General features: G+C 42.1%; 4 non-coding genes across 4 annotated transcripts; all 4 read right to left on the bottom strand.

The window, feature by feature from the left end:
- Positions 1-516: 516 nt before the first annotated feature.
- Positions 517-589, bottom strand: TRNAT-UGU. Its single transcript has one exon. It is a non-coding gene; the product is annotated as a tRNA-Thr (tRNA).
- Positions 590-6,577: 5,988 nt separating this feature from the next.
- Positions 6,578-6,650, bottom strand: TRNAT-UGU. Its single transcript has one exon. It is a non-coding gene; the product is annotated as a tRNA-Thr (tRNA).
- Positions 6,651-15,747: 9,097 nt separating this feature from the next.
- Positions 15,748-15,819, bottom strand: TRNAQ-UUG. The gene has a single exon. It is a non-coding gene; the product is annotated as a tRNA-Gln (tRNA).
- A 6,937-nt stretch (positions 15,820-22,756) lies between these two features.
- On the bottom strand, positions 22,757-22,828 carry TRNAW-CCA. The gene has a single exon. It is a non-coding gene; the product is annotated as a tRNA-Trp (tRNA).
- Between the last annotated feature and the right edge of the window lie 1,787 nt (positions 22,829-24,615).

Raw genomic sequence — 24,615 nt, 5'->3', positions numbered from 1 at the left:
TTCGATCTAAGGTAAGTATTTCATAATGAGCTAGTATGCATACCAACTAGCTCATTATGCCTTTGTCTTACAGGGTTTTTTCCTTTTTTTTTTTTTTTTTTTTTTTTTTTTCTTCGCAACCACTTTAAGTGGATCTAATATTGATCCACTCTAGTTGGTCTCACTCTCGAAATAGTAATCCCTATACTTTTCATCAGAGCTTTTTTTCTCAGGAAATAGGTGCAGGAACTCAACCACGACTCGTTCAGATTTCACAAACAGTAGAAGGGTCTTAAAGGGGCATTAAATACCAGGATTGCATTACATACAAAATGCAGATTTCAGGGGGGTTACACACAGAGTGCAGAGCTGTCACTTGTAAACACAGAAACCAGACTTCTGTGTTTACAAGTGATTGTGGTGAGAAGGCACCAAAGGGTCTGAGCCAAAGGTGGTGGAACTGAGTTCCCCCAAGTTCCCCCTGAAAAAAAGCCCTGCTTTTCATACTTAAATGGACACTTTTAAAAAGATTCTCAAAGGCCCCAGCGAGATTTGAACTCGCGACCCCTGGTTTACAAGACCAGTGCTCTAACCCCTGAGCTATGGAGCCTACAGAGAATTGAGAAGATGAACACACCTATGTTTGTCATACATGAGATTTTTCCAGCCGCAACAATTAGAAATTGTAATGCAAACCATAGTTCAGTAAGCTAGGTATACACACATTTTTTTTTTTTTTTCTCGTTTAGCTGGCTGGTTGGACGTAAAAAAAACCTCACAGATCCCTGCATACACACAAGAGATGTGGTTGCAGGAATCTCCCCCACTGCGCTATTGTATTCTGACAGCGGGGACTCCACTGATCAGAGCAGCAGCCTTTGGGTATAGCCTGCTAATCAAATGTTGCTCTACCAGCTGTTGGACAGAATCCAGTTGTTAGACTGGTTTCTGTTGAACGGAGAGAGATACAAACACATTGAAAATCAGCCCATTCCTGCTGAACTGGTCGAATTTCAGTACGCGTGTGCCTGGCTTAACACTCCTCTCACATAACAATTACCACTTTTATCTGTTATTAACCACTTCTCTACCCGCCCATAGTCAAATGACGTCCACAGATGGGATCTCCCATCCTGGGTGGATGTCATATGACGTCCTGGGCTTCCCAGCCGTCTAGAGGGCACGCGCCACCGGCGGCACGCCTGCGGCATCGCTCGGGACCCGGTGCGTGTGCCCGTTGGTCGTGATTTTCGGGCCGGGCACCTGCGATTGCCGTTATTACAGCAGAACCGTGGATCTGTGTGTGTAAACACACAGATCCATGTGCAGTCAGTCAGAGGTGAGTAGACCGATGTGTGTTCCCAGTACAGAGGAACACAGATCGGTCTCCTCAGCTTGTCAGTTCCCTCCCCCACAGTTAGAATCACTCCCTAGGGGACATATTTAACCCCTTTAGTGCCCCCCTAGTGTTAACCCCTTACCTGCCAGCACTAATCGCTGTATAAATGTAAATGTCCCAAAAATGTGTCAAAAGTGTCCGATGTGTCCGTCGCAATGTCACGGTCACAATAAAAATCGCAGATTGCCTCCATTACTAGTAAAACAAAAAAAAAGTGCAATAAATCTATCCCCTATTTTGTAGAAGCTATAACTTTTGCGCAAACCAATCAATATACGCTTATTGCAATTTTTTTTTATTTTTATTATATGCCAAAAACATGTAGAAGAATACATATGTAAAGTAGATAGTGCAGCGCTAGAGGAAAAGTCCAAATAAAGATCATCCAGGTGATTCTCTTATAAGTGACTGACAATATGAGGCATGCAGGTGATATAGCGTGGGTTAACAGGAGACCTCCACCAATAGTAACAATGGCCGCTCACCTCACTGATAATAAAAAATCGCTTTCCCATAAGGGTCAATCCCAGGCATGTAACAGCATAATCCAAGCAGGAAAGGAATACATCTCAGGTAATATCAGCATGGATGGCAGATCTCAAGTAATATCAACATGGATAGCAGCCATGGAATCCGATGTAAGAAAAACAAAACATAGTGTTTCTCCGCAATAACCAATATAACATTTAATAGTGAAAATACACTTACATAAAAAGCACTATATCCAGTGCTAGGAATCAAATGCAAACAAAAACGCACACAGCATGGTCCGATAGATGGCAGCGGGTGACGTCACGTACTTCCCTACCGAACGTTGCGTCCCAAGGGCGGGACTTCATCCGCTGAAGAAGTCCCGCCCTTGGGACGCAACGTTCGGTAGGGAAGTACGTGACGTCACCCGCTGCCATCTATCGGACCATGCTGTGTGCGTTTTTGTTTGCATTTGATTCCTAGCACTGGATATAGTGCTTTTTATGTAAGTGTATTTTCACTATTAAATGTTATATTGGTTATTGCGGAGAAACACTATGTTTTGTTTTTCTTACATCGGATTCCATGGCTGCTATCCATGTTGATATTACTTGAGATCTGCCATCCATGCTGATATTACCTGAGATGTATTCCTTTCCTGCTTGGATTATGCTGTTACATGCCTGGGATTGACCCTTATGGGAAAGCGATTTTTTATTATCAGTGAGGTGAGCGGCCATTGTTACTATTGGTGGAGGTCTCCTGTTAACCCACGCTATATCACCTGCATGCCTCATATTGTCAGTCACTTATAAGAGAATCACCTGGATGATCTTTATTTGGACTTTTCCTCTAGCGCTGCACTATCTACTTTACATTGACTCTTAAGGAATTTTTAAATTGAATCCTAGTGCATAGCTGCTGATTCTGTTTTACCTGTATATTGCGCTGATTTTTTTACTATTTCAGAAGAATACATATGGCCTAAACTGAAGGATTTTTTTTTTCTTTTAAATTGTGATATTTATTAAATAAAAAAGTAAAAAATATTTTTTCAAAATTGCCGCTCTTCTTTTGTTTATAGCGCAAAAAATAAAAACCACAGAGGTGATCAAATACCACCAAACGAAAGCTCTATTTGTGGGAAAAAAAGGACGTAAATTTTGTTTGGGAGCCACGTCGCACGACCGCGTAATTGTCATTCAAAGTGCGACAGCGCTGAAGACTAAAAATTGGTCTGGGCAGGAAGGGGGTGAAAATGCCCTGTCGGGCAATGGAGTAATGCAAATTTGGGGTCCTTACGGAAGGAAAAATGAAATAGGGAGGATAGTAGGCCAATTTTTGGGGGAAAAATACACGTTGATGAATTTTAATGCACAAAAACACAAAGTAAGACCCAATTTTTGTAAAATATAAAAGATCATGGTATGCGTTAAAAAAAAATATATATATATATATATACATTTTTTTTTTTTTTTGGCCTAGTTCGTTTAGGAAAGAATATACATTTATTTGCACGCCTGCTATTTATTTTAATCTCAAAATGGAAAATAAACTTAGATATGATAATAAATCTGTGAACTGAATATATTGTTTAGCATTCTTTATTGTTTTATTTATGTTCTCTTACTATGGCAAATTCATTTTTGAAATGTTTTATTGTATTTAAATTTGGGTAATATTTATGTTGAGCACTGGGTAAAACTCCAAATTCATCTGTTTGCACTAAGGTGGGACTGTGAGGGTAGCTGTGAGCCAGCTTTGGCATCTCTGCAGTTCCCCAAGCACTGGTAAAACTGGTAAAAACATTTTAATTAATTTGATTTATGCTTTTAAAAAATAAAAATAAAAAATAAATCTATGTGTATGTATGTGTGTGTATGTTTTGGAAGGAGGATTTGAGCTTGCTAGTGACAGTTGGGGGCTTCGGTCTCTCTGTGGCTCCCGCCTGTCAGCAGGGTTGCTTATTCCTGGTGGTGAGGTTTTTTACTGAGGTGGGTAGCCCTGTTAAGTCTAGCTGAGGTAGAAGTGGTTATTTCTAAATTTATCCTGGTTTGCGCAGCTCCAGGGTTATTGTCATCTGGGGTACGATCAGGGTGGAGTGCGGGATTTCTGTGGCATCTCCTTCATTGCACCACGCTGGTTTCTTGACAGTGGTCTGGACGCTGTCCATCGTTCCCTCCATGCTCTGGAGCCTGAACAGACTTTTCCACTCTGCTGTTGCACTTCCCCATATTTCATTGCCCTGTGAGTAGAACCATTGTTGTTTTAATAAAGTTGTTTTTTCACATTGCAGTACACTATGGTCTTGCGCTGTCTTCTTCTATCCTGCTGGTTAAACAAAGAAGAAAAATGAATCCTTTATGGGCTGCTTTATAGACATCACAGTACAGTACTCTAAAGAGAGGAAAGGGGGAGGTGAGTCACTGCTCTCACTTATTCAGTCATATGTAAATTTCAAACTGAGCTATTGAAACTATAGAGACTGATCAGCAACGGAAAAAAGGATTGCCTCTAAAACATGAAAATGAGCTCAATGTTCCATCTGTTGGCTGAAAATGAATATTAGTAGTATTAGAAGTATTTGAATGCAATGATTCATGTTTACCTTTCATAAAAAAAAATATATTTTTAGATTTTTTTTTTTTTTTTTAGTCCTGACCAAAATATATATATATTGTGAAGTTGAAGGAGAATGATAAATGGTTTTCAAAATGTTTTACAAAGAAATAAATATGTGAAAAGTGTGGCGTGCATTTGTATTCAGCCCCCCCTGAGTCAATACTTTGTAGAATAAAACCACCTTTCATTGCAATTACAGCTTCAAGTCTTTTTGGGGATGTCTCTACCAGTTTTGCACATCTAGGGAGTGACAGACATTTTTGCCCATTTTTATTTGCAAAATAGCTCAAGCTCTGTCAGATTGGATGGCGAACGTCTGTGAACAGCAATCCTAAAGTCTTGCCACAGATTCTCAATTGAATTTAGGTCTAGATTTTGCTGGGGCCATTCTAACACATGAATATGCTTTGATCTAAACGATTCCATTGTAGCTCTCTCTGTATGTTTAGGGTTGTTGTCCTACTGGAAGGTGAACCTCTGCCCCAGTCTCAAGTCTTTTGCAGACTCTAACAAGTTTTCTTCTAAGATTGTCCTGTATTTGGCTCCATCTATCTTCCAAACAACTCTGACCAGCTTCCCTGTCACCGTGATGGTGTGTTCAGGGTGATGTGCAGTGTTTGTTTTCCATAACACATAGCGTTTTGCTTTTAGGCCAAAAAGTTCAATTTTGGTCTCATCTGACCAAAGCACCTTCTTCCACATGTTTGCGGTGTTCCCCACATGGCTTCTCGCAAACTGTAAACAGGACTTCTTATGGCTTTCTTTCAACAATGGCTTTTTTCTTGCCACTCTTCCATAAAGGCCAGATTTGTGGAGTGCACTGCTAATAGTTGTCCTGCGGATGATCTCTGCACCTCCTCCAGAGTTACATGTGTCTGTAGGCTTCTTCTCTGATTAATGCTCTCCTGTGAGTTTAGGTGGATGGCTTGGTAGGTTTGCAGGTGTGCTATGCTCTTTCTATTTTTGGATGATGGCTTGAACAGTCCTCTGTGAGATGTTCAAAGCTTGGGATATTTTTTTTTAACCTAACCCTGCTTTAAACTTCTCCACAACTTTATCCCTGACCTCTCTGGTGGATTCCTTGCCTTCATGATGCTGTTTGTTCACTAAGGTTCTCTAACAAATCTCTGAGTGCTTCACAGAACAGCTGTATTTATACAGAGATTAAATTACGTGCAGGTGGACGCTATTCACTAACCAGGTGACTTTTGAAGGCAATTGGTTCAACTAGATTTTAGTTGGGGGTATCAGGGTAAAGGGGGCTGAATAAAAATGCACACCACACTTTTCACATTTTTTATTTGAAAACCATTTATCATTTTCCTTCCACTTCACAATTATGTGCCACTGTGTGTTGGTCTATCACATAAAATCCCCATTAACGTTTTTGGTTGTAACATGACAAAATGTGGAAAATGTCAAGGGGTATGAATACTCAAGTTTATAGAACATGAGCACACAGGCATGAGCAGCCCAGCAGTAGATTTTGATAAGTCAGGCTGCAGACATCTCTGGAGACCACAACCATCAAGGGGAATTAAGGACCTGTGTTGTGAGGGGCAGATACCAGCTCTGTGAGTTAATGGGGGCTGATGGATTTTGATGATGATAGTGAAAATGTTTTTTAAAGTAGAACTGCAACCAGACTATGGATATTCAAAAACTTACGTTACATATTCTTAACAAGCAGTAATTTGACTTTACAAACAAAACCTCTGTAGTGACAGCCACTGTGGAGCAATCAATACTCAAAGTTCACAGTGGAATCACTGAAGTCATTCAAGTTGGATCTCAGCACTCTGCTCTCTACTCCCATTATGAAGACAAGCTCTGTGGTTACATTACAGATATACGCTTGGAGCAGGGTACCAGTTCAATGCTGGGAGGTGGGGGGGTATGGGAGATCAGCTACAGACCAAAATTAAAAGTAAAACTAAGAAACTTCAGTTGGAAACTTTAGTGTATCTATGGTCAAAATTTTAAATAATTCCCACATTAAATTTCAACTATTTTTAGCCCATAGCCATTATTCTTAGTAAACTTGACATTTTGAAGACTCCCAAGCAAACAGAGGGGGTTACATTGAGAGGTAAAAAAAAGTAAGCTAGGCCCCAGCGAGATTTGAACTCGCGACCCCTGGTTTACAAGACCAGTGCTCTAACCCCTGAGCTATGGAGCCAGTTTTCATAATGTCCACACCCTTGTTTGTCATACATGAGATCTTCCTAGACTGTATCAGGTGAGTAGTTACACAATGTCATTTTTTTTTTAAACCAGCTTGTAACTGCTTAACAAATAAGCAAACTGTGGAATTAAGATGGACTCAATGCTAAACGCCAGGTTTAGACACACATAATGTAGCTCTGTGATTATTATTATTAGATCATTAAACATATTTTAATATGTAAACAGTGTAAATATCGGAGTTTAGCCTGGTATTAGCCTCTCTTGTAATCCCTATATAGCAGTGATGGAGTGTGAAAGGAAAAAAACTGAACAAACAGTCAATTAGTTCAACAAGCAGCATGCTGATAGGAGGATACAGCAGAGTCATAGAGAATTTGAGCAATCACTGTTCCTTTTCCACTTTCACTGGCCATTTATGGGGGGGGGGGGGGGTATAGGTCTCAGACAGCCTGGGCTTGGAGGAAGTGAGTTAAATAATGAAGAATATCAGACTAATGTTCTCATATAGCAGAAAATAAGTACTGCCAGGTAGAGCTCTGGTTTCAAAGTGAGTACTGCAGCAAAAGTCAAGAGTGTGTAACTTAGTTAGCCTACTAAAAGCAATTTAAACTTAGTAGTAATTCATTGAAAAATTAGCTGCAACCTAACATTAATGAACCAAAATGTTAGTGTTCTTTTAGACACACATAAATTCCTTATTATTAATATCCTAAAGGAGGTGCAGCACTCTATACAATATATCAAAAAATAAAACAGGTTAATAATCACTTTTAAAATCACTACAACTTCCTGTGTCAATAAAATTAAAACATGCTCAAATCATGTATCAACCATAATTATTCACATAAACGACTGCAATTGTCAATCTAATAAAGTGCTCCCAGTAGAGCATCTTTTCATTGTGTCCAGTCTCTAATGCACATTTTCATCATCCGATTAAAAAATCTGTGCTCCACAAAGAAAATAAAAGTCCCGTGCTTGTTAGGCTGGATTCATACCTATGCAGGTGAACCGCCCGCAAAACGTCGCTTGCGGGCTGTTTTAACCCTTTTTCGGGTGATAGCGGGGGTTAAAAGCACCCTGCTAGCGGCACTTTACCGCCAACGCCTGCGACGCATTAGTGTGAAAGTACCCCTATTGTTTGATAGTACAGAGCGCTGCGCCTCCTTTTAATATATGTAATAATTTACTATTTTCCTGTATAGGATTATAGATGTTCGGCAGCTGACTCCTATTAACCACTTACCTACTGGGCACTTTTACCTCCTTCCTGCCCAGGCCAATTTTCAGCTTTGAATGACAATTGCGATGTCATGCTACACTGTTCCCATATGACATTTTTTGTATCATTTTTTTTTTTCACACAAATGGAGCTTTCTTTTGGTGGTGGTTAATCACCACTAGGTTTTTTTGCTAAACAAATGAAACAAGACAGAACATTTTGGGGGGAAAAAAATAGTTTTTCATAGTTTGTTATAAAAGTTTGCAAACAGGTAATTTTTATTTTTCACTGATGTGCGCTGATGAGGAGACACAGATGAGGTGGGTAGCACTGGATGGACACTGTTGGGACTGCACTGCTGATCATGACACTGTCCCTTTAACACAAGCCGATTATTGTCTCTCCTCTTAGCATGAGGAAAGAAATGCCAATAACCGGCTTGTGTTTACATCGTGATCAGCTGTCTTTGGACACAGCTGATCACATGGTAAAGGGCCGCTGTGATTGGTAATTTACCCCGATCTGTGATCAGCTGCATCCTAAGGATGCAGTGCACACAGAGCATGCCACGGGGGCACAGGCACCGTGATCACAGGAGGACATACATGGACGCCCTTCAAGTAAAGTAAACCCACACGGTAGCTGTCTTTTGGCTATAGCACGGGTAGAAAAATGTTAAATGAGAAGTATGGGTTTCGCGGAGAGGCAGAGCCAGCTGCCGGTCCAGACATCTGGGAGGATCCTGACATAAAGTTGAGATCTTGCCTGACCAGATGAGTGATGTCAGCCGAAGCGGACTTTGGCCCACTGTCAGCTGAAAACAGATCACAGGAGTACAGAACGAACAGCACTCCTGTGATCCATAGGAGAAGTAGGGCCAAAAAATTAACTTCTCCTTTTAAGTACTTTTGTTCCTTGCAGTATTGGATACAATACGCCCATTCTTCAATCCCCATAGCAAGTTATTCATCTCTGTAGGCACCAAGCCTTAAGGTCTAATCTTGGTGTCTTTGATGTCCTCTTTCCTCCCCCTTTTTTCTAATTTCTGAAGCTCCTCACTTTACAACTTTTTCAACTCTTTTGATATCTCATCATATGTATCCTACTATGGAGGTTCCCTTACTTCTTTTTTTGTCTGAATCTTTGAAGCAGACTCAACCCTCCAACCGAATTGGTCAGTGTTATGCAAGCTGCCTAAATCCTTTCAAGATAGCTACAGGCCACTCCATATCACTAGCTTATTATTCTGTACATTTGCAGACTTTTGCTATGTTCAAACATGGGTTGCATGTTATTGGTGCCTACAGTTCAGCAGATCAATAGTACATTGCTTATATCTACATGCTTTTCAACTTGTATGTTTCATAATAAATGGAAGCGTTTCTGTTGTAATTTCTGGCCCAGCCATCCCAATTTGGTTATCTCTCATTTACCTCATTCACAGAAGCTTTGAAATTTCATATGTTTGAGTGTATGAAAAATGTTTTATGCTTCCATTAATTTCTGTAGATCATGTGACATCCAGGAAGCTTTGAATCCACAATGCACTGGCTTGCTGCTTTACAGAAGCTGGCGTGTTAGGGCGTGCTCACCACTTTTGGACCACACCTCCCTCATTGCTACCACCTTCCACTCCTCCATTATTATTATTATTATACAGGATTTATACAGCGCTTTACAAAATACAATAGGATTAAGAGGGCCCTGTTTAGAGGAGCTTGCAATCTATTAGGGTGGGGCAGGTGGTACAAAAGGTTGTAACTGTAGGGAATGAGCTGATTAAAGTGGTAAAAGATTAGTTGGAGGCGTGACAGACTTCCCTGACAAGATGAGTTTTCAAGGATTGTACAAGGATTGTACAATCTCCTTTGTACCATCAGCTGTGCAGTGCAAGGGTCAGTCTGATTTGATACAAATTGAATAGATTGTTCAGGTAGGTCATCCTATTCAATAGTTCTGGTAAATCTAAAGAAAATTGTACAATCAGATTGCATAGTGTATGGCCAGCTTTATACAAGTACCTAGGAGGAAGTGGATGGAGACACTCAGCTGTCGGGCCCTATTCACATCTCATAGTGGGAAATCGCATTCACACATGCATTTTTTTGGGGGACATTTGAGCGTTTTTCGCTCATCAAATATAGGGCAGCCCATTTACTTGAATAGGCTGTCCTACACACAGCAATCACCCCAATAAGTTCCAGAACTTTTTTTTTAAAGCAGAACGTGGTGTGTTTTTTTTTTTTTATTATGCTTTTTGGTAAATTTGCAGCACGTTACTGAAACGCACAGCAAAGCATGCATTTTCTGTGCAGTTTGCCATGCCTTTAGAAACACACAGATGTAAATGTAACTTTATTGCTCTTTTGTAAGCACACCCATTTCAGTTTCAGGCCCCTTGCCCACCTAGCATAGAGGGACTTTTTTTTTAGGCTTGTTTTTCCCATGACACGCCTAGGACAGCCCATTGATTTTAATGTGTACACATGGTAAAATAGCTTATGGGACATTTTAGCGTGTTGCACTTTTTTACAATGCTTTTTGCTATATTTGTTGCTCATTTTTTCATGTGATAAAATGTGTGCTTGCTTATGCGTTTTATGAGAAGAACGGGGTTTGGCCTGCAATGCTCCTCTTTTGAGGGCTGGATCCTGGGTATTCAGTGCTTTGGTCAATTTCCCAATATCAAAAGCTTACTGACAGGCTGCGATATGGGTCCAGGGGTGTGGTGTTCCTGTCCATGGACCCCGTTCCCTGATGTTCTGCAGACATCCCCCTCAGTGATGGGGATCTCGGGCATGCTCCTGTGGCTATTTCCTCTCCTGATAAATTAGAGGAGGCCCAGGGTGAACCATCAGGGCTGCTAGGTGCCTCATCTGCCCTTCTCCCGCCTGCTCCAGTTTTTGTAACACAGGAGGCTCTGGCCTCACCTATGGGTGGACTGGAGCAAAAATTGGCGACCTTGATTGCGTCCTCTCTCTCCAGAGAAAACGCACAAGGTCCCCCTCTCATCCTCAGAAGAGGTTGATTTACCCTCAGGAGATCAGGCAGGATTCTACCCTGGGGGAACCATTTTCGGCGTCTCAGTCCGAAAGGCTGTTGGTGCAGTCCCTCACTGAGATGGTCCGTTCGGCCTTCAAGTTGCCTCTTTTAGAGCCAGCATCAAGTTCAGTCTCTTCCTTAGGCTCTTTAAAAGCTCCTCAAGCTAACTATTCCTTCCCAGTTTATCCTCTACTGGAAGGTCTTATCTATAAGGATTGGGAACATCCGGATAGATCTTTTCTTCCGCTGTTTGCGGAAGCTTGGCAAGGGAGGATCCAAGACAATTGGGTCCTCTCTACGGTCTCCGAGGGCTATAGGCTGGAGTTGCGCGAATTTCCTCCACCCCGCTTCTTGGCCTCAAGCGTCCCGAAAGACCCGGGGAAAAGAAAATCTCTAACATTGGCCTTGGATCATCTATTATCTCAAGGGGTGATCAGGGAACTGCCGCTGGAAGAACAAGGTTTGGGGTTTTATTCAAATCTTTTCACCGTCCCCAAACCAAACGGAGATGTAAGACCCATTCTGGATCTCAAGGCCTTAAACCAGTTCCTAAAGGTCCGATCTTTCTAGATGGAATCGATCCGGTCGGTGGTTGCCTCCTTACAAGGAGGGGAACTTTTGGCGTCCATCGATATAAAGGACGCATACTTATACATTCCTATCTAGACGATCTGTTGTTGGTAGATCGTTCAGTTGCCGATCTAAACTCAGTGGTACACAGAACCGTGAGTGTAACGGTCAGGGGTTAACGCCCTTTATGATATTCCATTCCACCAACCCACGACAGCTTATCGACACTCCACAATCCAGCAGACGAACATGACCCATAGGATTCCCCAGAAACGAGACACATACAGCTCTGTTCTCTGGTTCAAAATGAATAGAATTTAATGGGAAACTCAGGCTTCTTATATACACCAAAAAGCATGCTGCAGTAATCAAAGGGACAATGACACACTCCACCCATAACATTATACAATGGGTACCAACGAGCCTCCAATACACATCTTGGGTAGACTTTCTGGCGCCAGGTCTGACACAATCCACATGAGCTAATTAGCTACAGCTGACAAGTCAGACATCATGACTCCGGCTCTTCTCACCTGCTATACAATACACATTTATCATCAATAGAAATTCACACAATACAGTGTTAATTAGCATCACACAATGGAATGTCTTTAGAAGCTAGACTAAGGTTAAGTTACATGACAGTAGCAGACTTAATTGCCCCCTTAACAGTCTGTGTTCCCACATGAATGAGTCACTCTTCTATTGACCTGTTGGGTTCAGAATCAACAACCTGTAATTAGTTCTTGCAGACATTCTTGAATATATTGTGGATTACATTACTGCCCCATCTCATGTTGTTCAAGATATAATTTCTCAGTCATCCTATGCCCCTAGTGGATATAGGATGACTTTAGACACGAGTCATCAGTGAAGCTAAAACAGGAGTACCCCACACCCTGCAAGAGCCTCTGGGTCCCACAGGCCCTCCCGTTACAGTGAGATACCTGGAATCCATGGGTTGGGTTCTCAACCTGGACAAGTCAGCCTTGGTGCCTGTGAAAAGACTTGAGTATTTAGGTCTACTCATAGACATAGATCAAAGAAAGATCTTTCTGCCCCAGATAAAGATCGATTCTTTAAGGGAGCTAGTTCAGTTGGTCAAATCAAAGCGTCAGCCCTCCATTCGCCTTTGCCCTATCCGCTTGGACGGACAGGTTGCGGGGGTCTCCCAGTCAGGATTCAGTCCGACAATGCCACAGCTGTGGCATACATAAATCACCAGGGGGGCACAAGGAGTCGTGCAGCCCAAAGAGAAGTGGATCAAATCTTGACCTGTTGGGGAAAATGGTAGCCTCTTTCGAGGCTGTCCCATTTGCTCAGTTCCACTCAAGGGGACTTCAACACGCCATTTTTTCCGCTTGGAACAAGAAAACCCAAGCCTTAGACCTCCCTATGTCCCTCTCCCGAACAGTCCGGCAGAGCCTTTGCTGGTGGCTAGTTCCCCAGAATCTACTAAGAGGGAAGACTTTTGTTCCCATATCTTGGCGGGTTGTGACCACAGATGCCAGTCTTCTGGGCTGGGGTGCAGTTCTGGAGAGGCTCTCCAGGGAAAGTGGTCGATCGCGGAGAAATCTCTACCAATCAACCTGCTAGAGATTCAGGCAGCTCGTCTAGCCCTATCCGCTTGGACGGACAGGTTGCGGGGGTCTCCCAGTCAGGATTCAGTCCGACAATGCCACAGCTGTGGCATACATAAATCACCAGGGGGGCACAAGGAGTCGTGCAGCCCAAAGAGAAGTGGATCAAATCTTGACCTGGGTGGAAAAGTATGTCCCGTGCATATCTGCGTTTTTTATTTCGGGGATAGACAATTGGCAGGCAGACTTTCTAAGTCGCCAACAGTTGCTCCCAGTAGAGTGGACTCTTCACCCCGACATCTTCCAGGGCATTTGTCAGAGGTGGGGAATGCCAGATGTGGATCTCTTTGCATCGAGGTTCAATGCAAAGGTGGGCAACTTTCTGTCCCAGACAAGGAATCCACTCGCTTGCTAGACGGAATGCGCTGGAGTTTCCATGGGATCAATTTTCCCTAATTTATGTGTTTCCCCTGCTGCAATTATTACCCCGCCTCCTTCGCAGGATAAAGTCGGAAGAGAAACCAGTGATTCTGGTCGCTCCAGCTTGGCCCAGAAGGGCCTGGTACGCAGAAATTGTAAGGATGTTGGTGGGACATCCATGGACCCTTCCTCTTCGTCTAGACTTGCTCTCTCAGGGGCCAATATTCCACCCTTCCTTACGGCCTCTAAATTTACCGGTCTGGCTGTTGAATCCCATATCCTAAAGAGGAGGGATCTCTCTAATTCAGTAGTATCTACTTTAATTAATGCCAGAAAGCCAGCGTCCAGGCTTATTTATTACAGAGTTTGGAAGTCTTATGTGGCCTGGTGCGAAGCCAAAGGATGGCATCCCCGGAGGTATCTCATTGGCAGAATTCTAGATTTTCTGCAGATGGGGGCAGACATGAAGTTGGTCTTAAGCACCATAAAGGGCCAGATCTCGGCCTTATCAATATTTTTTCAAAGGTCACTGGCTACACATTCTCTTGTTAAGACCTTTTTACAAGGGGTGATTAGTGTTCATCCTCCAATCAAGACCCCCTTGTGTCCGTGGGATCTGAATCTGGTCCTTTCTGCCTTGCAGAAGCAACCCTTTGAGCCTCTGGCTCACATTCCATTGGTCCTCCTGACTAGAAAGGTGTTTTTTTTTGGTGGCCATAACCTCTGCTAGGAGGGTATCGGAGTTGGCGGCCTTATCATGTAAGGAGCCATACCTAATTCTTCACAAGGACAGAGTAGTCCTACGGCCTCATCCGGCCTTCCTTCCTAAGGTTGTTTCAAACTTTCATTTGAACCAAGATCTGGTTCTCCCTTCTTTTTTCCCAGAGCCTAGTTCTGCAAAAGAAAAGTCTTTGCATACTCTGGACGTACTAAGAGCAGTTAAGATCTATCTTAGGGCTACTGCTCAGGTTCGGAAAACAGACATTTTGTTTATTCTGCCAGAAGGTCCCAGATGTGGACAGGCAGCATCTAAGTCCACTATCTCCAAATGGATTTGACAAATCATTACTCAAGCCTATGGCTTGAAGGGAAAGGTTCAACCCCCCCCCCCCCCTTCACACAGGCAGAGGAATGAAGGAACATGCAGAGCTGTAGTCTGAATAGACAAGCTCCCTGCTTATCTTCCTCTAAGCTCCCTCCCCAACACAAATTTTAGCTTTTGTTATCTCATGTGTTGGAGAACTTGTCAGAAGTGACTCATGCTGATAACAGAGAAATGGAGCATACAGCTTTGGAGAAAGAAAAGTAAACACTACAGATGTATGTGCTTAGTTCAACTTTCACAAATGGCGTTTACAACAACTTTAAGATGGCTATACACTGCCATGCAATGAGTGAATTTTGTCTAGTTCCTGATGAACTTTGCTCAGTAGATGGTCCTGCTGGATTTACCACATTTATTCAATTGGTCAATTGACTTTTGTCAGGGGAGCCTGATGGAAAATATTCAGCCAAACAGCAGCTTCATTCAGTTAGATGCAGCAGCTGACCAGGTATTCTAACAGCCACCAGTGGCAGCTATCAGAATACAAAAGCCAGCCACAGTCAGAATTCAATAGCCCAGCAGGGGTTATTTGTTTATTAGCTCTGTTTAGCTTGTTTGAAGGAATTTGTTAATTTCCTTTGTTAAGCCCACAGGCAGAACAAAATAAATTTGTGCATGAACAACTTTAATCTATTTACGCCCCTACCCTCTCCCTTCCTTTTTCCCTCCCACTTTTTTCCTTCTCACTTTTCCCTTTTTCCTCCTTTTTTTTTTTTTTTTTTTTCTACAAAGCTGGAGTTGAATTTTAAAGTGTTCGCAGGGTAAACTATTAGAACAATACTATTTGTTAAAATGCCTTAGTGTATAGAAGCTCTGTTTGACCCAACTCACCATAAACTGATTATCTAATGGTAACGTATAATACTATCACTTTAACCAATTGAATCAAATGCAAATAGATTTGTGATCACATACATCTATGAAATGTAATTTTAAATGCATTGACTTGAATGGCAAAATGCAGGTTAACACAAACACAGACTGCACCATACAGGACTTTTGGTCAATTCCCCACAATACATTGGAGCACATAAGTCCTATAGAATAATGTATGTTTTTTTTCTTGTCCATGTATTTTGCCCAAAAATAAATAAATATGATACATCCAGTTAGGGCAGATCAAAAAAACAAGCAAACAAAAAAGAAAAACAGGTTCCACCGAGATTTGAACTCGGATCGCTGGATTCAAAGTCCAGAGTGCTAACCGTTACACCATGGAACCACTTCACTTATGGCTACCCGATGAATACTATAAGTTGACACCTAAACACAAGAACAAAGATGTAATATAGTATGGTTCAGCTCATTCTATTTGTTTTTATTTCTCATATTAATACATGTTGTTGCCAGAAAGGCATTGTAACATACTGTAAATTGATGTAAAATCACAAACAAAACATCCTTGAACAGCAGCATTGTCAGGCTGGGAGGGGGAAGTGTTATGCCGCGTACACACGGTCGTTTTTCGGCATGAAAAAAAGACATTTTTAAAAACGTCATTTAAAATCATCGTGTGTGGGCTTCACATCGTTTTTGGGCTTCTGAAAAATTTAATTTTTCGGGTTGTAAAAAATTATCGTGTGTGGGCTAAAACAACGTTTTAAACCCGCGCATGCCCAGAAAAGAGTTATGAGACGGGAGCGCTCGTTCTGGTAAAACTACCGTTCATAATGGAGTAAGCACATTCATCACGCTGTAACAGACAAAAAAGCGCAAATCGTCTTTTACTAACACGGAATCGGCTAAAAGCAGCCCAAAGGCGAATAGAACTTCCCCTTCAGAGTGCCGTCGTACGTGTTGTACGTCACCGCACTTTGTTCATAATTTTTCAAAAACTATGGTGTGTGGGCAACGTAGTTTTTAATGATGTTGGAAAAATTTGTTTTTTTGGACATGCTGAAAAATGACTTTTTTTTCAAGCCAAAAAACGACCGTGTGTACGCGGCATTAGATGTACAAGCAGAAACTGAAGCCAAACTCCAGCTCACACTTTATTAGCAGTTACAGTAAGGGCTCATGTACACACAGCCAGCGGTCAAAACTTTCCTATCGTGAACACGATTCTTACACGTTCAGGAAAGTTTGGTTGAACTTCCCCTAACCGCAGAAGCTGCTAAACTCTTGTAAAAGCCTATGTGTACAAGGACACATATAGGTAGATTCAGAGAGATTGGATTAACTTTAGGGCGGCCTAGCCTAGCCTGTTTAGGCTACACCGCCGTAAATTAACTAGGCTAGTAGTGATTTTCAATCTACTTACCTGCTAATCTATGGCGGCGTAGCCTCAAACGAGCGGGCGTAAGGGCGCCTAATTCAAATGACTTGGAGGGGGGCGTGTATCATGGTAATGAGGCTTGACCTCACGTTTTTGACGTTTTTTTACACTGCGCATTGCGGCTAAGTACGCCGTACGGGCCTATTGATTTCGACGTGGACGTAAACGACGTAAATCCCGATTCGCGGACGACTTACTCAAACGACGTAAACATTTCGAATTTCACGGCGGCCATACTTAACATTACTATTCCACTAGAGCATAGCTCTAACTTTAGGCGGCCTATCTCTTACGGAAACTACGTAATTCGACTGCGGCGGCCGCGCGTACGTTCGTGAATCGGCGTACAAGCTTATATACATAATCTACGCCGGCCGCAATGGAAGCGCCACCTAGCGGTCAGCCAAAACATTGCAATCTTAGATATGTTTAAGTGTATCTCTGTTAGAGAATACACTTAAACATAGGTCGGTGCAGATTCAGAGTTAGGTTGGCTTATCTGTAGATAAGCCAGCCTAACTCTTTCTGAATCTACCTAATAGGCTTTTATGGAGTTGAGTTTAGGAGCTTTCTAAAAAAAAAACGCCAAAAGCTCCTAAACTGAAGTTTAGAATCTGTAAACTTGTCCTAACAATTTTTTTTCCCCTTTGGAATAAAGATTTTAAAATAAAAGCTGATCACTGTAAGCACCCTCTGTAACTGATACATATGCTGCAGAGCTTGTTCTGTTGAAAGACAACAGATTTATTGGCCAGATCACCAGGAAAGTAAAGGAAAGAAAGCCTAAGAAATTAAAACAAATGCAGCCATCACATCTTAGAATAATAAGCTGCAATATAATAAATGTTTGCTTTTGGGTTAAATACCACTTTAAATAATGCACAGTTTAGGAGTCAGGATTAAGACTTAACCACTTGCTTACTGGGCACATAAACCCCCTTCGTTCCCAGTCGAAATCTCAGCGTCCGGCACTGCGTCGCTTTAACTGACAATTGCGCGGTCGTGCGACGTGGCTCCCAAACAAAATTGGCGTCCTTTTTTCCCCACAAATAGAGCTTTCTTTTGGTGGTATTTGATCACCTCTGCGGTTTTTATTTTTTGCGCTATAAACAAAAAAAGAGCGACAATTTAAAAAAAATATATATTTTTTTTTACTTGTTGCTATAATAAATATCCCAATTTTTTTTTTTAAAAACTCATTTTTTTCTCAGTTAAGGCCGATACGTATTTTTCGACGTATTTTTGTAAAAAAAAAAAAAAATCGCAATAAGCGACTGGTTTGCGCAAAAGTTATAGCGCCTACAAAATGGGGAACAGAATTATGATTTTTTTTATTATTTTTTTTTTTTACTAGTAATGGCGGCGATCTGCGATTTTTATTGGGACTGGGATATTGCGGCGGACGTATCGGACACTTTTGACACAAATTTGGCGCCATTCACATTTATACAGCGATCAGTGCTATAAAAATGCACGAATTACTGTATAAATGTGACTGGCAGTGAAGGGGTTAACACTAGGGGGTGAGGAAGGGGTTAACTGTGTAGCCTGGGTGTGTTATAACTGTGTGGGGGGAGGGGGGTGACTGGGGGAGGTGACCGATCTGTGTCCCTATGTACAAGAGACACAGATCGGTCTCCTCTCTCGCTGACAGGACGTGGAGCTCTGTGTTTACACACAGAGCTCCACGTCCCTGCTGTCACCTGCCGTGTCACCGACGATCGCGTGTACCCGGCGGACATCGCGGCCGCCAGGTACACGCATCGGGTCTTCGGCGATGCGCCGGGACAGTTTTTACCCGCCGCGCGCCACCCAGTGGCGCGCGCGGGTAATGCACATAAAAGGCCGTGTTTAAACGGCCACTTGGCACTTGAGAGCCGCGCTGCGGACGTATTTTGTCTATAGCGCGGATCTCAAGTGGTTAATCCTGAACTTTGAACTCTGTGCATTACTTAGTTCTGACCCTGAGGTCTGTGTGCTACTTAATCCTGGCCCCTGAATTCTGTGTGTTAGTCATTCTGGGGTCAGAAAAAAAATAAAAATACACCCTGCAAGACAAAAGCATAATGATCTAGTATGCATAGCAAAAAAATCACACTGAGGTGATTTTCATGCGCTTTAGTGCTAGAAATAGACTCTGAAAAGGTGCGCTTGCGGGCTTTTACAAAAAGTCCTGCAAGCAGCATCTTTAGGCTGGTTGGGAGTGCTGTATTTAGCGCTCCCAAAACGCCCTGCCCATTGCAATGAATGGGCAGCACTTCCAAAGGTCTTTAAATGATTTGAAAGCACCGCAAAACTGGACTTTTTAACTTTTTTTTTTTTTTGGTAAAAAGCAAACGATAACTGCTGAAAAGAGCCACTAAAACAGTGCTAAAGTGCCACTAAAACGATCTACGCTTTAATGCTAATGGCTAGGCATCCCAGTGTGAAAGTAGGTGCATACACTTGTTAAGAGGCGTAACAGGAAACATGTCAGTAGTATTTACCCACAGTCACAAGATATGCTGCTTGCCGCATTGTTCCGTATTCATCCCCGGGAGAAGCTGGGTAGAGTAAAGTTGCAGTACTCACTGCAATCTAATTTTAAAATGGCACAGCTAGAGTGGTCTGTGCATGCACAACAGAATATATGTGTAAATATATGCAGTGGCAGCTGGTGCTCAATATTTTGGGCGGCCAACTAACGACAGCACACCCCGCGGACGATCAGAGGCCTCCTTACCTTAGGAGGCAGATGACAAGGGAAGAGCCAGGTCCAATCTGTAGACATGCAAGACTTTGTACCGCTTGGGACCTGGGTGCTTCTCCTCCCGGCTGAACAGAAAATGAGTCCTAGGACTCCCTGACCAATCGGGTCTCAGGATCCACTTCCTGATTCACACAACTGGATGGGCTCAGGGTGAAGTGCTCTGCATCCCTAGCCCATCCTTTTTTTAAGCCAATTAGAGTAAGCTGACCAGATTTTTCAAATGAAATCCGGGGACATATTTATTTATTTTTTATTGGCAAATGGTAAACTATTTTATAAGCATATTTTCCTCAAATTATATATGAAGTGCACGTGTTTATGGAATGATGGTATGCAAACGTCTCTGGGCCCCCTGTGTTCAGTGGGAGCCGGGTTACAGTAAGTGGACTATTTCTTAATTTTTGGGTTTAGGCTGCCGAGGTGTATTCATATTGAAGAGGTCGGGCTTCAACTGTGAATTGCGCTGTGGCAAATTTTTCCGCCTAAACCCGAAAATGAAGAAATAGTCTGCTTACTGTCTCCTGACCCCCACTGAGCACAGGGGGCCCGGAGACGTTTGTTTTGTAAATAGCTGCACTGCGGGGGAGTAGCTTTTCTGGTGGACAAGATCTGGGAGTCCCCGTCCGCTCTACCTTTGCGCCCCCCCCTGCTGAGATGACAGACAGGATCCGGGGGCCGAGTCCTCAATCAGGGGACGTCTGGTCACCCTAAATTAGAGCTTCCAACTCTAATCATGAGCTTCTAAAAAAAAAAATATTGAAATCCATGCGTCCTGTGCCCTGCATGTATATTAGGGACCGGGCGCATGGATTAGGGGGGCGGCGCCCTTGCCCCCCCCGTATGGCGGGCCAACACTGCATATATGCCAGCATACCAAAGATCTTCAAATAACTTCCAAGGGTTTTATTGAAGAATGATCACATCACAATGGGAACATTGCAACATTTTGGAACCTAGCAGAAGCAGACATTTTTTTTTTTTTTTTAATCCAGAGAATCTAGGGGACAATTTTGCTACAAGTTTATAGTCTTTAAAGGGGGAATGGAGCCAACCTAAAGCATACTGACCTGACCAGCTAGAAACGGTTCTGTGCCCCCTCGCAAAAGGGTTAAGGGCCTGTTCACAACATGTGCATTTGGACTGCACTTGCCAGCCTTGCCCACCACAGTCCCAATGCAAGGTAAGATAGCCTTGTTTTCTATGAGGCCAGATCATTCCACAACATTGCGATGGTGTTTGCTGAAAAAAGAATGTCATGCAGCACTTTTTTTCAGCAGAGTAAAATTCATCGTATCACACTGCGCTGCAACCATTAGAACTTTGTGACATTTAAGTACAGTTCTCACAAAAAAAGTATAAATATACTGTAGTAGTAAATGTAGATGGTGTCATGCACTTTTTATAGTGGATCAGTACTGTTGCAGTCTCACTGCACACCAGCTGCTGGTGTGAACAAGTCCTAAAATCTGTAACAAAGCTTCACTTTGGTTATGTTATTGGTTCTTTTTTTGTCGATTCTTTATTGATACCAAGATACATATTATGTAACAGGTGTATATAAACCGATGAAAGTACATATAGCCTAATTGTTGACTATAAGTACTAGCCAAGAGAAAATCATAGGTATAATTCTGACATACTGTACATATGTATAAAGCACCAGTGGGCATATTGCAGTAAGGGTGTATTGTTCCTTATTTGCAGTATAAATTCAAAACCACCTTTAAAAAGTTTGAAAAACAGCTGGACATAATCGTCAACCATTCTCAAAATAACCATGAAGGAAAAAAAAGGGGGGGGGTGAGAGGAATAAGAGAACAGAGGGTTAAGGAAGGGCAAGGGAATGGGTACACCTCTTCCCACTAGTTTCCCACCCCGCCCTTCGAGAGGAACCTGATTGCCAAATGCTCCAGGATGGATTTGTATGTAAATTCATGACAGTAAAACTGCTTCAGAAATGTATCGCAAGTTTCCAGATAAAAATTAGGTCCTCCATTCTGTTGACTTCCTCAACCTTGGCCAGCCACATGGCCACAGTGAGGGGCCCAAGTCTGCTTCTAGAGGTCTGGGATACAACTCTTAGCTGCGTTAAACAGGTGAGGCAAGAGTGTTTATAAATCTTCTGTGGTATAGTATGATGGTGATGAAGGGACCAGGCCGGGTCTACGGGGAGTTGGTAATCTTAAATTTTTTGGGAGATTTGTCTAACTTTGGACCAGAAACCCTGTATCTGCTGCTGTATCTGAACCAATAAGCAGCACAAGAGCCTTGTGCACATCCCTGAATCGAGATAGGGCTCAGGTATGTATTTAGGAGGGGTTGGATGCAGAATGTTTTTTTTTACCTTACTGCATAGAATACAGTAAGGTAAAAAAAAAAAAGTAGAAAACGAATGCCTTTACAACCACTTTATTTGGACAACTTTCTGAATTTATTTAAGTTTAGAAAAAATTAAACATGTTTTTAAATGTACTATTATTTTCTAAAAGTGCAGCAGTCCTCGTTTGTTATTAGCTGTTTAGGTATTACTTTTTGTCTTGGATATTTTGTCAATTATTTATATTACCTGCTTACTTGGATTGTTCATATTCTGATTATGAGTGCAATTAAACATTTGATTTCCAAAAAAACACTGAACATTTTATGTAGATGTTTTGCTTAGGTATCCCAAACTGGATTCTTACAGTTTTTCTGTTTAAACGGTCAAAACAGAAACTATATTGAGCAAATAAACAAGATTTCTGATGCAATCTTCAGGTTATATTTTTTGTTCTACAGTAAAAACTTGGTTTGCGAGCATAATTCGTTCCAGAAACATGCTTGTAATCCAAAGCACTTGTATTTTTTTTTACAGGGTATAAAAGCGAAGAGAGGCATCTCTAAGTGTAGCAATAAATTGCTAAATGTTGTACCTTCATTAAATGTAACCATATTGCTACTCTTAGAGTCTCCTCGCTTTTTTTTTTTTTACTCGGTTGTGACATGACGCTACTCTTATATCAAGACATCGCTTGTATATCAAGGCAAAATTTATTAAAGCGTTTTGCTTGTCTTGCAAAACGCTCTCAAACCAAGGTTTTACTGTACTTGCAAACAGCAAGTCTTAGTGTAAGGCACTTAGCAAAATATAGGTGCTGACCCCGACGTGATTTGAACACGCAACCTTCTGATCTGGAGTCAGACGCGCTACCGTTGCGCCACGAGGTCCTGTTTTAAAAGAACTCCTATATCCTTTTTTTTCTTTATGAAATACCTAAATTGCACACCTAAATTCTTTATACATTAACATTCTAACTCGCAAGACAACGGCAGAGCTAAATGTCTAGAGTCTTAAGGCCCATACACACGATACGAAAATCCGAATTTCGTTTCATTAGTACGGTTTTCGTACGGAAAACAATCGTAAGAGCAAGACTATGCATGCTCAGAAATGAAAAAATACATACAAAACTATTCAACAGATTATATCTTTATCAACGTCACTTCTGAAAATTTTCATATTATGAGTAACCTCTTCACTTTCGACATGAGACTATCATGCCGCAAAAAACAGATGTTCGGTTGTCCAAAAATCAAAGCGTTTGTACGAGGATTAGGACTGCCATAATGTCCTTTCTTCCCATAAGCCTGATTCCCCTGGGACAGCAGGCAGGGAATCATCTCTCTGCACCCACTGTCACAATTTGAAAACAGTGCAGTCGTGCAGGGCTCTGCCTACACCACCGTGTCATTCATTCACAGAGTTCTGTAAATTAATGAACTACAAGTAGTATCTCCCACTGTAGCAGACCAATTGTAGTTGTCAATGAACTGTGAGGGCACTGGTAAGCCCAGGCTGAGGTTCTCTCTCATACCACCATAGTACTCTGTGGATGTGCAGTACCAGGGATCTTTCTTCTTTTCCTTCCAGTGATTACAGGAGCTGGGACGAGCTTCATCCCTTGCTGCCACTTCTGCAGTGGTTGCAGCATCACCCACACTACTCCCCATAGTGATCGAGCCTGATCGGCACACTAAACAAACTATGGGTCATTATAAGGCAGGGGTTAGATTTTCTGCACTGAAAAATCACCAACTCTGTTCAAGCAGGGGACACAGGCATCTGACTGTAGCATTTCCCCCCCGAAGGAGGTAGTTGAAGCTACAATACAGTTCATACAGCACCTAAAGCCAATGCAAATGTTTGTGAAGGAAATGGTTTGTTTGGACCCGCTTGGGTCAAATAAACAATTTAAAAGTGAAAGAAAAACCTGGAGATCAGCTTTAAAGAACTATGTTTTGACTAGGGCCTAGCTGCTGGATGGCATTGTCAGCAGTGACTGGCCTGCAGTTAGGGAATCAGGAGAAGATATTCTGTCTCCTGCATGCCTGTTTGTAGGATTTCACACTGAAATCCCTCATCACCATGCTGCAATCGCTCTTGCTGGATGCAGTTGCACAGCGGTTGCATCACAGCCTCATTTCACCTCTATGGGGCACAGAGGCAGGTGATATACCCCTTTTTTTGGGCTGCCCACAGCTTCTTGACTGCGGAAATGAGTATGGGGCTGTTAGTAGGCAGTTGCCTGGTTTTGGCAGGTGGCTGAGGTGCTTTAAAAATGCATCTCCATTCTGTTGTTTTTGCCCCCTTACAATGCCAATGGGAAAATGGAAAAAGTTTATTTCAGTACAGACAGCTAACATATGTTAGCCGTAGGCCTTTGTAGATAAGGCTGATTACTGAGTATGTAAATACGCACATTTTGCCACAACTACTCTTCTTTTTTTTTTCTGAGTACTGTAACTGAGTTGAGCTTTTCTAATAAGGATTGGCCACAGAGATGAAGTAAATCAAGTAATTTTAATGTATTAATTTTTGCCTGGAAAAATTGGTATGCACTAAGCTTTTTAAATTGCAGAAGGCAGCAAAAGCCACCTCAAAGGTTACTCTTAGATAAAGTTTGCTATGATAATACCAGATGTGATGTAAATGAAAAGACTTCTAATTTTGAACC

The sequence above is a fragment of the Rana temporaria genome, chromosome 11, assembly GCF_905171775.1.
Source record: "Rana temporaria chromosome 11, aRanTem1.1, whole genome shotgun sequence".
Classification (NCBI taxonomy): domain Eukaryota; kingdom Metazoa; phylum Chordata; class Amphibia; order Anura; family Ranidae; genus Rana; species Rana temporaria.
Note: the sequence above shows the minus strand (reverse complement) of the source record. Positions and strands in the feature narration are given on the sequence as shown.